This window comes from Pinus tabuliformis, chromosome 5_1 (assembly GCF_031772625.1).
Source record: "Pinus tabuliformis cultivar Carrire ecotype Pingquan chromosome 5_1, CPIR1, whole genome shotgun sequence".
NCBI classification, from domain to species: domain Eukaryota; kingdom Viridiplantae; phylum Streptophyta; class Pinopsida; order Pinales; family Pinaceae; genus Pinus; species Pinus tabuliformis.
In genome coordinates this window covers 215,140,317-215,153,317 of record NC_142305.1, presented here as the reverse complement: position 1 = coordinate 215,153,317, position 13,001 = coordinate 215,140,317, and positions in this window count along the sequence as shown.

Below are 13,001 nucleotides of genomic sequence, written 5' to 3'. Positions count from 1 at the left end.
CCCAGGGGTGGAGGCCCCAATACAACAATGCTCTAGCTTTATTTCCCCCACCACTTGCCCAAACATAGCTGTTACACTTTGATCCACCCAAGCAACCCCAGATACCTACCCAACCAAATCCAAACCCAAACAACAGACAGGCTCAAAAAGTATACAATGGAGAGACATCATATCCATCTTATGCTATGGGAATCTAGGAGATTAACCTGAGATATGGGAGAGTTATCCTAGATAACCAACCTCCACCTCCACCTAGGGAGGTTGAGGAAGAAAGAGAGGAAAGCATTCTTAAAGTGAATCCACCATTTCCTGAGAGATTAACCCAACCACTCCAGCCTACGCTAGAAGAGACTGAACTTCTGGGAGAATTGAAAAATCTATGTGTAAAGATTCCACTTCTCTAAGCAACAAAATATATTCCTATTTACAATAAGTTGATTAAGGAGAAATGCTTCAAGCATCCAGGGAGGCGAAGAAGGGATGCCCCTACCATTAATGTCATTGGACAACTTTCCGACTTAATTCTGGGGTAGGTAATATGTCCAAAGTATTTGGATCCTGGAGCCCTGTAGTAGATGTGCACATCAATGGCACCATTGTCCCACACACTTTGATCGATCTTGGGGCTGCCATTAATGTGATGACCAAGGACATAATGCTCAAGCTAAACCTCCAAAGTTCATTGAGGAAGACCACAACAGTTCTGCAGCTTGCAAACCGCTCCACAGTGACCCCTGAGGGGATTGTGGAGGATGTGATGGTCTCCATTCACTCTTGGGAGTACCCTACAAATGTCCTAGTTCTCCAGCCTAAGGCTAAGCTTACTGGTTACCCTCTCATCCTTGGGAGACCCTGGTTAGCCACTGCTGATGCTTACATTAGCTGCAGAGCTGGGAATATGATCATCAAGAATGGGCACATGTCCAAGTAGTTGGTCCTCTACCCTCTTGCTCAACCATCTCTAGAGCATGATTTACCTTTATGGTTGGAGGAGGAGGAAGAAGATGAAGTTTATTCCGCCCAACTTTATACTTTAGAAACAACCATGGGAGAAGGACAACATGATGAAGATGATTTGATTGAACACCTGCTCCAAAGTCCAACTCCCAGTACACTACCCTTAGAAGGTATAGTAAAGGAAACCCAGAACAATCATCCAATTGACCTATGCTTGGCTGATTCCAACTCCCTTTGTGTCAAAACCATAGACTTTGGTGCTGAGAGAACCTTGAAAATCAATCCATCTCTTTTTTCTCTCCAAGAAGAGAAGTTATGCAGCATGCTAAAGGAACATCTAGATGCCTTCACTTGGAGTTACAAAGAAATGAAGGGAGTACACCCCTCTGCGTGTGCTCACCACATATACATCAAAGAAGGTTGCAAGCCAGTTTGACAACCCCAAAGGAGGATGAATCCATCTCTTAAAGATATAGTCAAAGAAGAACTGGAAAAACTGCTAGATGCATGATTCATTTACCCTATCTTCGATTGTGAGTGGATCTCTCCTCTGGTGTTAGTTCCAAAGAAAAATGGTAAGTGGAGGATTTGTGTCGATTATAGGGAGTTGAACAAATCCACAAAGAAGGACCATTTTCCTCTACCTTTCATTGACCAAGTGCTAGATGGCCTGACAGGGAAAAACTTTTTCTCTTTCCTAGATGGATTCAATGGATACAATCAAATCCAGATCAACCCCGAAGACCAGAATAAAACCTCCTTCACTTGTCCTTGGGGTAATTTTTCCTATAGGGTTCTTCCTTTTGGCCTATGCAATGCTCCTGCCACTTTCCAGAGAGCAGTCCTGAGTATTTTTTCCGAGTTAGACCATGATGGGGTAGAAATTTATATGGATGATTTTACACCTTATGGCTGTGATTTTCAAGGGGCTCTGTCCAACCTAGGCAAAGTACTGCACAAATTCATTGAAATGAACCTATCTCTCAGTCCCAAAAAACGTGAATTCTTGATGACCGTAGGGACCGTGTTAGGTCATTCAATATCTTAGCAAGGACTACAGGTGGACCCAAACAAAATAGTGATCATCCAAAGGGTCCCACCTCCTCAAAAGCAGAGAGATGTCAGAAGTTTCCTAGGGTTAGGGGGATAGTACCGAAGGTTCATAAAGGACTTAAGCAAAATGGCCTCTCCTTTATTTGGGTTGCTGGCCAAGCACTCTGAGTTTATATGGTTAAAAAGTTGTCAAGAGGCCTTAGACACCCTAAAGAACAAGTTAACCACTGCACCGATTCTTTGAGGCCCAAATTGGGCCCTTCCTTTTCATATTCATGTTGATGCCTCACACAAATCCATACGAGTAGCCCTAGGTCAGATATATGAAAAATTGCCTTATGCTATCTACTTTATCAGTAAGAATCTGTCAAAGTCTGAACTAAATTACACAGTGACCAAAAAGAAACTGCTGGCTATTGTGCGTTCATTGAAAAAATTTAGGCATTATATTACAAGCTATCAAACATTTGTGCATACTGACCATGCTACAATCAAATATTTAATGAATAAACCAGATGTGAATGCTCATATTATAAGATGGTTAAATTTATTATAGTAGTTTGATCTAACTATTGTTGATAAGTCTAGTAAGGAAAATATTGTTGTAGAATTTTTGTCTAGATTAAATTTGCCTACAGGTGAAGAAGGAATGGTTGATGACCAGTTACCAGATGAGATCTTATTTGCTATTTCAATTCTCTCTCCATGCTTTGTTGATATAACAAACTACTTGGTATCTGCATAGTTCCCACCGAACTTTTCCTCCAAATAGAAAAGCAAGATAGTGAGGAAGAGCGCCCCCTTCACTTGGATTGGGGCAATCTCTTCAAACTTGGCCGAGATCAAATCTTGAGAAGGTGTGTCAGGGAGGAAGAAGTCTTTGACATTCTTCTGACCTGTCATGATGGTCCTTGTGGAGGTCACTTTGCAACAAAGTGGACAACATTCAAAGTGTTACACGCAGGCTATTATTTTCCCACTCTTCATTAGGATGTGAAACGATATACAAGTCAGTGTGATTAGCGCCGAAGGATGGGAAGGCTTACTTCAAGAGGTGAAATGCCTCTGCAGCCTCAGGTGACTTTCGAGCCATTTTACAAGTGGGGAATTGAATTCATTGAACCTATTGACCCTCCTTCCAAACAAAAGCAGTACATCATTGTGTGCACTAACTATCTAACTAAGTGGGCTGAAACCAAGGCAATTAAGGCAGCAAGAGAAGAGAAGGTAGCTGAGTTCCTAAGGGAGAATGTATTTTACAAATTTGGGTACCCTAGAGAGCTGGTCATAGACCAAGGCAGCCAATTTACCTCCAACATGATTGAAGACTTGCTTAGCCAACACAAGATCAAGCATAGAACCTCCACTCCCTATCATCCACAAGCTAATGGACAAGTAGAGGTGACCAACAAAGCGCTGGAGGGCATCTTGACCAAAGTGGTAAGCAACAATGGGAAGGATTGGGCAGATAGACTAGTTTAGGCCACTTGGGCCTATAATACCACGTGGAATACCACCGCTAGATTCACACCCTGTGAGTTGGTCTATGGGAAAAGGGCCCTGTTGTCCATTGAATTTGAGTATAACACATTAAGGATGGAAACCCAACTAGATCTAGATCTCAGTAGTGCACAAAAAAAGAGATTGCTCCATTTGAATGGTTTGGATGAGTTCATAATGTAGGCCCTCCTAGATACAGAGGTAATTCAACTTCAGAGGAAGATCTGGCATGATAAGAACATCAAGGAAAAGCAATTTCAAGAAGGTGATTCAGCTTTGTTATATGATTCTAGGTATAAAGAATTCAAGGGCAAGTTAAGGACAAGATGGCTAGGACCTTATGTTGTAGAAAGATGCCATGATATTGGTTCAATACATACCATAACCATAGATGAAGAGGCCATTCCTTTACTTGTTAATGGACACCGACTGAAAATTTACAAGAGACCATTGTCAAAACAAGAGTTCATTGATGATATCAATAAAACAGTGATGGTAGTGGAGCAAGTTTCAACTCCTACCTCATCAAATCACTGAGAGAAAAAAAAAAAAAAAAGAATAAGGACTCAGATGAAAACCTCCATGAGGCGCTCGAGTCCCACTATCAGGTTGAAAACCTCTTGGGGCGGCCCAATGGTATCAAAAGAAAAAGAAGAATAGAAAAATGAGAATAAAAAGATCCTTTGGTGAAAACCTCTCTTGAGACACCCAGGGAAAACATCTAGGATGAAAACCTCTCAGAGGCAGCCTAGTTGTTTTCAGAAAAAATAAAAAAAAAAAAAGAAAAAAGAAAAAAAGAGAAAAGAGAAAAATAATGAAAATTTCTACTTTGCAGGTCAACAAGAAGGATGATCAGAGAGAAAAGGAGAATTACAAAGAGACCTATTTCACTCACGTTTTATTTTTCCACTCATTTTCATTCACCACTCTACCATTTCTTTCATTTTTTCCACTCCTTTCCTTCAGTTTACAAGGGGATTGTGTTTTCTATAGGATCCCCTGTAAACCTACAGGATCCAATGAAAACCTACAGGATGATCCTGTAGGAATCAAAATGACCCAGAAATCCTACAAGAAGCGACCGTAAAGAAAAAAATGACCTGCTATGTCAATAAAATAACACCCCTACATCATCATTCCATGGCCATACCTATGTCCACCTTCAGAACCCCTGCATTCACCCTTAAAAAAAAAATATTAGTTCCAAAAAAAAATTCACAGTCTTCGAAAAAGAAGGAAACAGAGAGAAATAGGGAGCATCACCTGAGTATTCCTCATTCTCCACACTCCTAGTTTCCCTCTCCATCCAGGTCACCATCCTCAAACTCCCAGTAGATGATTAAGAGTTCTAAGGGAGAAGCAGCTACATGACATCCTATAGGAAATCCTGTAGCAGCCTATCCCACAGAATAAAAATCATAAGAACAACAAGATTTCAACATGATGATCCAAGAGCAGAAGGGACTCCAAAGTAGCAACAACACCATCATCTTCAACACCAAGTACCTGCACCACAAAAAAATCATCAGAGAACAACAAAAAAAGGGAAGAAGAATAGCATGCAGCTAATACACACAGCAAGCACCTCCAGTCTTCAACCACTGCAACAAGGTATTAAGCACCACTGGTAAGTATTCCACTCAATCTCTCATGTGCATAATGTAGTCAAAAGATGTAAATGTTACGAGTAAGTTGGCTTATAAGCGAAATATGGTCAGTTAACTTGGCCACCTGAAATCAGTCAACAAAGACAAAACAATTTGTCCTCTCACACATGGCAGCAATCAACTCAAAAATAGAAAGGAGAAGTACAAAAGCAGTCAAGGCTATGAAAGCATGAAGTGGGAGTTGATTACGAGGAAGTGGGGAATGATGAGGTGGTAGTGGGGATCAACGGTCCAAAAATGGAAACCGTACCTCGACTTCCAGCACACCACCTCACCCCAAATGACCATAAGAGGAAATAATCATCATTCCGATGCATTCACCATTTCCTCGAGGCTCACTCTCACAAGTTTCTCTCATATCCAGGAAACATATAGCAAGGAGGACATCATCGTTTTTTTGCACAGGAATTCCTACAAGATTGCACAGGAAATCCTACAAGATTGCAAACAGGATTCCTACAGGATACACGTAGACAGTCTATAGGATAGGCCGAGAGGAGTTTCAGAGGGGAAAACACGTGGGTTGATCACAAAAAACACTATGAAGAGGTAGGATTTGTAATTACATCCCTCTTTCCAAGTAAATTGAACAAAAAATCCTCTAATTTGAATGAATTTGGCAACTGTGCAAGAGAATTGTCCACACAATCATCTCAGTTTTTTACTTCTGCATTTGAAAATTGTATCAACCATCTCATCTCCTCAAAACCTCACCAACCAAGATGATAGGAGGGTTTAATAAGAGGGATCCCACTAACACTATGAGAATCCAACAACACCCTCAAGTACTAGAAATCTTCACAAGGCATAATTGGATGGGGTTTTTCGAAAAATTAAGGGGTATGATGATGAGGTGGCCCGAGATTTTTCTCTCTCCCTCATTCCACTTACCAGAGTCCATGCCACTGTTGTGGTAAGAGGCCTCTCCATAGAACTCACCCCTGAACTCATCAACAGAGTTACCACACTTCCCCTAGGAGTACCATGGAGGAAGGAAGACAAAGGAGATAGCCAGGTTGCCAAAAGGAAATTCTTTTTAGAAGGTGAGGAACCCATTGAGGACAAAAATGGAGTAAGGAGAGCAAGTATTCCATATCCCTAGAATGAGGTGAGCTACCAACTTATCAAATACATTTCATGTGAGGGTAGGTATAGTGTGGTCTATGGCTATCATTTTATGCTTCTTGAAGAATTGAGATTTGGAGCAGAAACACCCCCTCACCACAAGCTCAGCATACCATACTTCCTGCTGCAATCACTGATATACTCAAGCATCAAGGTGCAAGAGGGAAATTCCCAATAGTTAGCTCACCATGGGTTAATTAGAATCCTGATAGAAGATGCCCTTTGTAGAGTCTGAAGATTTCCCTACCATGACATCCTTTTTGCCCAATAATCCTCTCTTTTTCATATATACGCACCACTTAATAAAGCCATATCTCCAAGATTTTGATGAAGGTATGCATTAGTATGTTTTCTTGTTCATATTCAACTGAATACCCTATTGTTTTAATTAAAGTTGCAATTAGCTACCGAATTGACGTGTTTCCGTAGCTAGTCTAGGATTCTGCAACTGCCTTCATTGTTTGCGAGGTTTCAGAGCTCCAATTCAGTAACGAAAGGTGTAGATGGATAGAAGGTTATTCCCTCATGAATACCTTCCTATTCACTCGAAACCATTTTCCAAAGGTGGCACAGGAGATCGCGGTCAAACCCCGAGTCAACCGTCAAATTAACGCGACACAAAGCCGAGATAAGCTGAAATCTTATCGTTTTGCTTACAAAATAGCAAAAAAATGGTTTCAAAATATAAGATTAGATAGGGTTAAGAGATATTAGGCTTAGAATTCTGATATAGTTATGCAAAAGACATGTTATAAATTCAATGACCGCATAGGTATTTGGGGTGCGCGCCATATGAAATGTTTTCTGAACAGTTTATGATTTTTGTCTGAATGAATTTGGTTCTATGTGCAAGTATTGTACTGGTTTAAAGATATGAACTATTATGTGGAGGGCCCCTGCAATAAGTGTTAGGTTTTGATCGAATGCAATCTGATTTCTTTCAATTATTCAATTACTCTGTTTTGTGTGAATATGCTGTATAATGATTTCAAATCATTACTTGCATAAGAATTCTACTTTGATTTATACCTAGATTAGACTACCGTTTACTTTGCTTTATACCTGGTACTGCACAATTATTTTCTTTGCTTATTAACCAGCATAATTGAGTGTGTTTAATTCAGAAATGTTACTTTGATTATAGTGCTTGAACATAAATTGAACAAGTGAGAAGACTTCTCCTAAAACAATTGAGTTCAAAAGTAATTCCTTCATAGATGCTAGAGTAAGATTCTATTTTACACTTAGAAGATTAGGAGATGAATCAAGAGGTTTAAAATCAAACTCCAAACAACTTAACATAAGTAAAACCACCCTCACATCATCCACAAACTGATTGAACAACGATTGATTCCTAGGAAACTTATCCTTAAGAATGACAACATTAGTTCAACTAACAACATCACCTCCACCCTCGGACTAGACTGTGACAAAAACATAACGACATACTAAGATAGATTCTCAGCACATATTGTGCGCCTATACTTCATTAGTCTACGCACCCTGGTTGACAATTTATGATTTCCAATTCAAGGACATTGAGTTGACCAAACATTTTGGCGTCGTTGCCCTAGAAGTATAATTAGAAGACATAAAAAAAACAACAAACAAAACTATCATTAATTTAAAAACATGACATGTGTAGGGATAGAAACTCTAGAGGTAGATTTGTAGGATAAGGAAGAAGTTTAATTCCCACAAATCCACTCACTCCAGCACGATTTCGAGATTCGACACCACCTACTCAAACCCAAATTCCATTTAGGGGACGACAAAGACTTCCTGAAGTCTCAAGATCAGAAATTCAATCCAAAACTTCGCCTATTTCCTCTATTGAGGCTGTAATTGAAGAAAATCCTACATCCCCAACCACAGGAGTAATATTTTTATCCTCCACTGGTGAAAAAATCAAGGGAGAAGAATTAGAAATTCCCAATGAAGAAGAGGGATTAGAAACTTATTTTGAGCAACCATTGATAGAGGAACCAGAAAGATTAGAAGAACACTATCTTACTTACGAAGAATCTATCATGGCTGAAGAAGAAGGAGAAGTACATAATGTCCATGGTGAAGAGGATAGGGTTGGAGGCAAAGGAAGAGGAAGAGGTAGAGGTAGAGGAGCGGGTAGAGGCAGGGGGAATCAAGATCTTTCGGTATTCCCTATCCTTGATGAGGATACAACCCTCACAATGAAAAATATATCACCCTCGATTCTTCCTACTTTCCATGGGAAAAGAAACGAGGATCCAAAGACATTTCTATTTGAATTTGAAGTATTGTGCAGATCATATGACTATCTGCATAATGCTCAAAAGTTGAAATTATTCCCTACCACATTAAAAGACTCAACATTAAAATGGTTTATGAGTTTGGGAGTGCATTCTATAGCAACATGGGCATAGATGAGGGAGGATTTCTTGGGCAAGTACAAAGACTATTTTATGCCTAGCAATGTTAAGGATGAAGTCTTCAAGATGACACAGAAAGAAAATGAGAATCTTGAAGACTTAGTAGAAAGATTTGTTTATAATGTTAAAAGAGAAAAATGGATAATTTGGATGAAGAAATCTTGAAAGCTCTTCTACTTAGAGCTGTTAAAGATGAATGGATCGATATACTTAACCTAACAGGGAAAGGAGATATCTCCCAACTCCCATTTTCAAATATTTGTGATTTGTGTGTACATATCTCAAGGGGAAAAACAAGAGTTGGAAAGAGTCCTAGAGACCCTCTCTTATCAAGAATAAACAAGTCTGCAACTGGAACGGTTAGTAGGGCAGAAATAGGGAACCTTCTTAATACCTTTAAGACAAATATTTTAGGGAGATTAAGTGAACAAATAGACACCCTTAAAATACAGAACAAGCAAAATTCTGAAAATGTTGCATTGTCTATCTTCTGCCCCAAATGTTGGAAGAAACATTCTCTGGGAGAATGTCCCTTAGACTCAAAAGTCATAGAAACCTGTGTCATATGTGCGGATAATCATGATACAAAAGAATGTCCATCCTTACCAGGTCTCAAGGCTGTATTCAATGACAAAGGAATCTCAAAACCAGTAGACCCTCTCTACTTTTTAGCTAAAAGACCATGGCAAAACCCCCAACCAAATCAACCACAAGGATTTAGACCACAACAAGTTGCCCAATCTTCACAAAGTAATTGGAATCCAGCTTGGTAGTCTTGGGCTCTGCCACAATCACAACCTTGGAATCAAGGATGGAAAAATCCTTACGAAGCCTATGCTCAATATCAGTAATACTCGTCATCCTATATTCCACCACAATTCTTAACCCTGTCCAATCAAATTCCTCAAACTAATCAATTACCACAAGTCCCAGTACAGAGTCAAAATCTGCAACTTTCCCTACCATTTCCACAAAAATCAAATCAACTACCCACTCAACCACTTCCAAATCCTAATAATAAAGTACCACAACAACTAGTATACAACATGGAGGGTCAGAATCCTCAAACTTATGTAATAACCCCACTAGACCTAAACAATGTTCAATTGAGGTTTGGAAGGGTATTACCAAAAAACCCTCCCGTTGTCATTCAGAAAACAAAATTGGATCTTCAAAAATATAAGAATCAGTCAGAAGAAGGAGAGACCTCTCTTCCACAAAAAGAAACTAGACAAACAGAAGAAATTCCAATAAATACTCCTATCATAGAACAACCTTCAATATCAGTTAAGCCACCTTTCCCAGAAAAATTAAAAATCGATGAAGGAGTAGAGAAACAAATTATATTGCCTAATTATAATATCATGGATGAATTGGGAAATGCCTGTATTAAGATTTCTTTATTGCAAGCCATAAAAGAAATACCAATTTTTGCAAAAACAATTAAGGAATTAAGTACACAACGATCAAGAAGAAAAATAAAAGATATAAAAAAAAATTCAGTTAGTCGAAAAAATTGCAGAAATTATGATGGGAAAAATGATAATTCAAAAGTATCTAAACCCAGGAATCTCGATTGTAAAAATTCACATCAACGGAACTGAAATACCAAACACACTGATTGACCTAGGAGTGGCTATAAACATAATGAGAAAACAGGTGTTGGATACACTTAGGCTCCTAATCTTCAATACACACCAACTTTGTTGCAATTAGAAAATAGACCTGTTATTAAACCAGTGGTGTGTTAGAGGATGTTTGCGTATCCTTAGATTCTTGGGAATATCCTGTTGAATTCATGGTCTTAACACCCAAGAGCAATCAAGGAGGACATCCCTTAATTTTAGGAAGAACTTGGTTAGCCACAACAGATGCTTTCATCGACTGTAGGTTAGGAGATATGTTTATCTTAGATGGAAATTCTACAAAGAAAATTACATTATACCCCCTTGCAAGAACAACTATAGATACAGAAAATGAAGAATGGATAGAAGATGGAGAAGACATCCAACCTATTTTTGTCAATGAACAAGTAAAAGAGGAAGACAAACTTTTAAACTTGTTAGAAAATAATGAATCCCTCACATTATGAGCGTAGTTGAAATGAATATCTCTCCTCTAAACAAGTATCATTGTTTTCCATGGAGAAATTTGGGAATTCCTCGATAGCAATATTTTCAGGAAAAACCTTAAATATCATTGAAAACTTGGAAGACATTCAAAAGAAACAATTGATATAAATTTTACAGAAACATTCTTCTACTTTTGCATAGGAATATACTGACATGAGAGGGATTGATCCTAAAACTTGCATACATCATATCTACATTGAACAAAATGCAAGACCAGTTAGACAACCTTAGTGAAGAATGAACCCAAATCTAAAAGAAATTGTTAAACAATAATTGCAGAAATTATTGAATGTAAATTTCATTTATCCAATATCTGATAGTCAGTGGGTTTCACCCCTGGTAATCGTCCCTAAAAAAAATGGAAAATGGAGAGTATGCATTGATTACAGGGAATTGAATAAAGAAACATTAAAAGACCACTTTCCCCTACCTTTCATAGATTAGGTCTTAGACACTCTAGCAAGAAAAATATATTTTCCTTCCTCGATGGGTTTAGTGGATACAACTAGATTTAGGTGGCCCCTGAAGATCAAGATAAAACCACATTCACTTGTCCATGGGGAACTTATGCTTACCGAGTACTTCCCTTTGGGTTATGTAATGCTCCTACAACATTCCAAAGGGCAGTCCTTGGCATTTTCTCTGACCTTATCCATGATTGTGTGGAGGTATACATGGATGATTTCACAGTCTATGGGGATTCTTTCAACAAAGCACTAGGGAACCTGGAGAAAGTTTTAATAATATGTCAAGAAACAAACCTCTCATTAAGCCATGAAAAATGTTTCATGATGTTTAACGAAGGAATTTTTTTAGGTCACCATATTTCTGGAGATGGAATTAAGGTAGACTCATCTAAGGTAGAAATCATTTCCAAGTTATCAGTGCCAAGTTGTCAAAAGGACGTCAGAAGTTTTCTCAGTTTTACTAGATATTATAGAAGATTTATATAAAACTTCACAAAGATTGCATCTCCACTCTTTAAACTACTTACAAAGACTGTGAATTTAGTTGGGATACCGAATGTCAAGTTGCCTTTGAAACATTGAAAAAGAGAATTTATAAAACCCATCTTAAAGGGACCTAACTGGAAATTACCTTTCCATATCTCAAAAAATGCTTCAAATTCAGTCTTAGGCGTTGTTTTGGGACAAAAAGATCTCACTCCTTATACCATTTATTATACCAGTAAAAATTTAACCCTTGCAGAGTTAAATTATACTATAACCGAGAAGGAGTTCTTAGTTGTGATTCATGCCATTAATAAGTTTAGACATTATATAACTGGGTATGAAACTTTTGTCCACACAGACCATTCTGCCGTTAGATACTTAATGAATAAACCCGTCACTAATCGAAGAATAACCAGATGGCTCCTACTTTTACAAAAATTTAACATAACCATTCTAGATAGGCCAAGAAAAAAAACACATCTGCCGATTTTCTATCTAGAATACAAAATGAAAACAATGATCAACGCGTAGAAGATAAATTTCCTGATGTATATCTTTTTGCAGTATCTACTAAATCACCTTGGTAAGTAGATATTGTTAATTATTTGGCCACAGGAAAAATCCATTTCATTTAACCCCTAGAGAAAAAGGAAGAATAGTCCACAATAGCACACCCTACTCATGGATAAATGAAGAATTGTATAAGACGGGACCAAACCTCATCATCAGAATATGTGTTCGAGAGGGTGAAATACTAGAGATATTAAAAGCTTGTCACGATGAGCCATGCAGAGGACATTTTTCTGACAGAAGAACCGCTTACAAAATCTTGCTTTTAGGATATTATTGGCCTTCAATTTTCAGGGACACCAAGGAATATGTTAAGGGATGCGACAGTTGTCAGAGAATGGGAAAACCTACTCTTTCAAATGAGATGCCATTGCAACCATAGGTACTTATTGAACCATTTGAAAAATGGGCACTAGATTTTGTTGGACTAATTAGTCCACCTTCAAAGCAAAAGAAGTATATTTTGGTATGTACTGATTATGTCACTAAATGGGCAGAAGCTAAAAAACTTCCTTTTTCTACCAAAAATACTGTATTTTCATTTCTTTTGGAGGATATTTTTACTCGCTTTGGTGTGCCAAGAGAAACTGTAACAGATCAAGGGACATAGTTCACATCCAGACTAGTGTAGAAGCT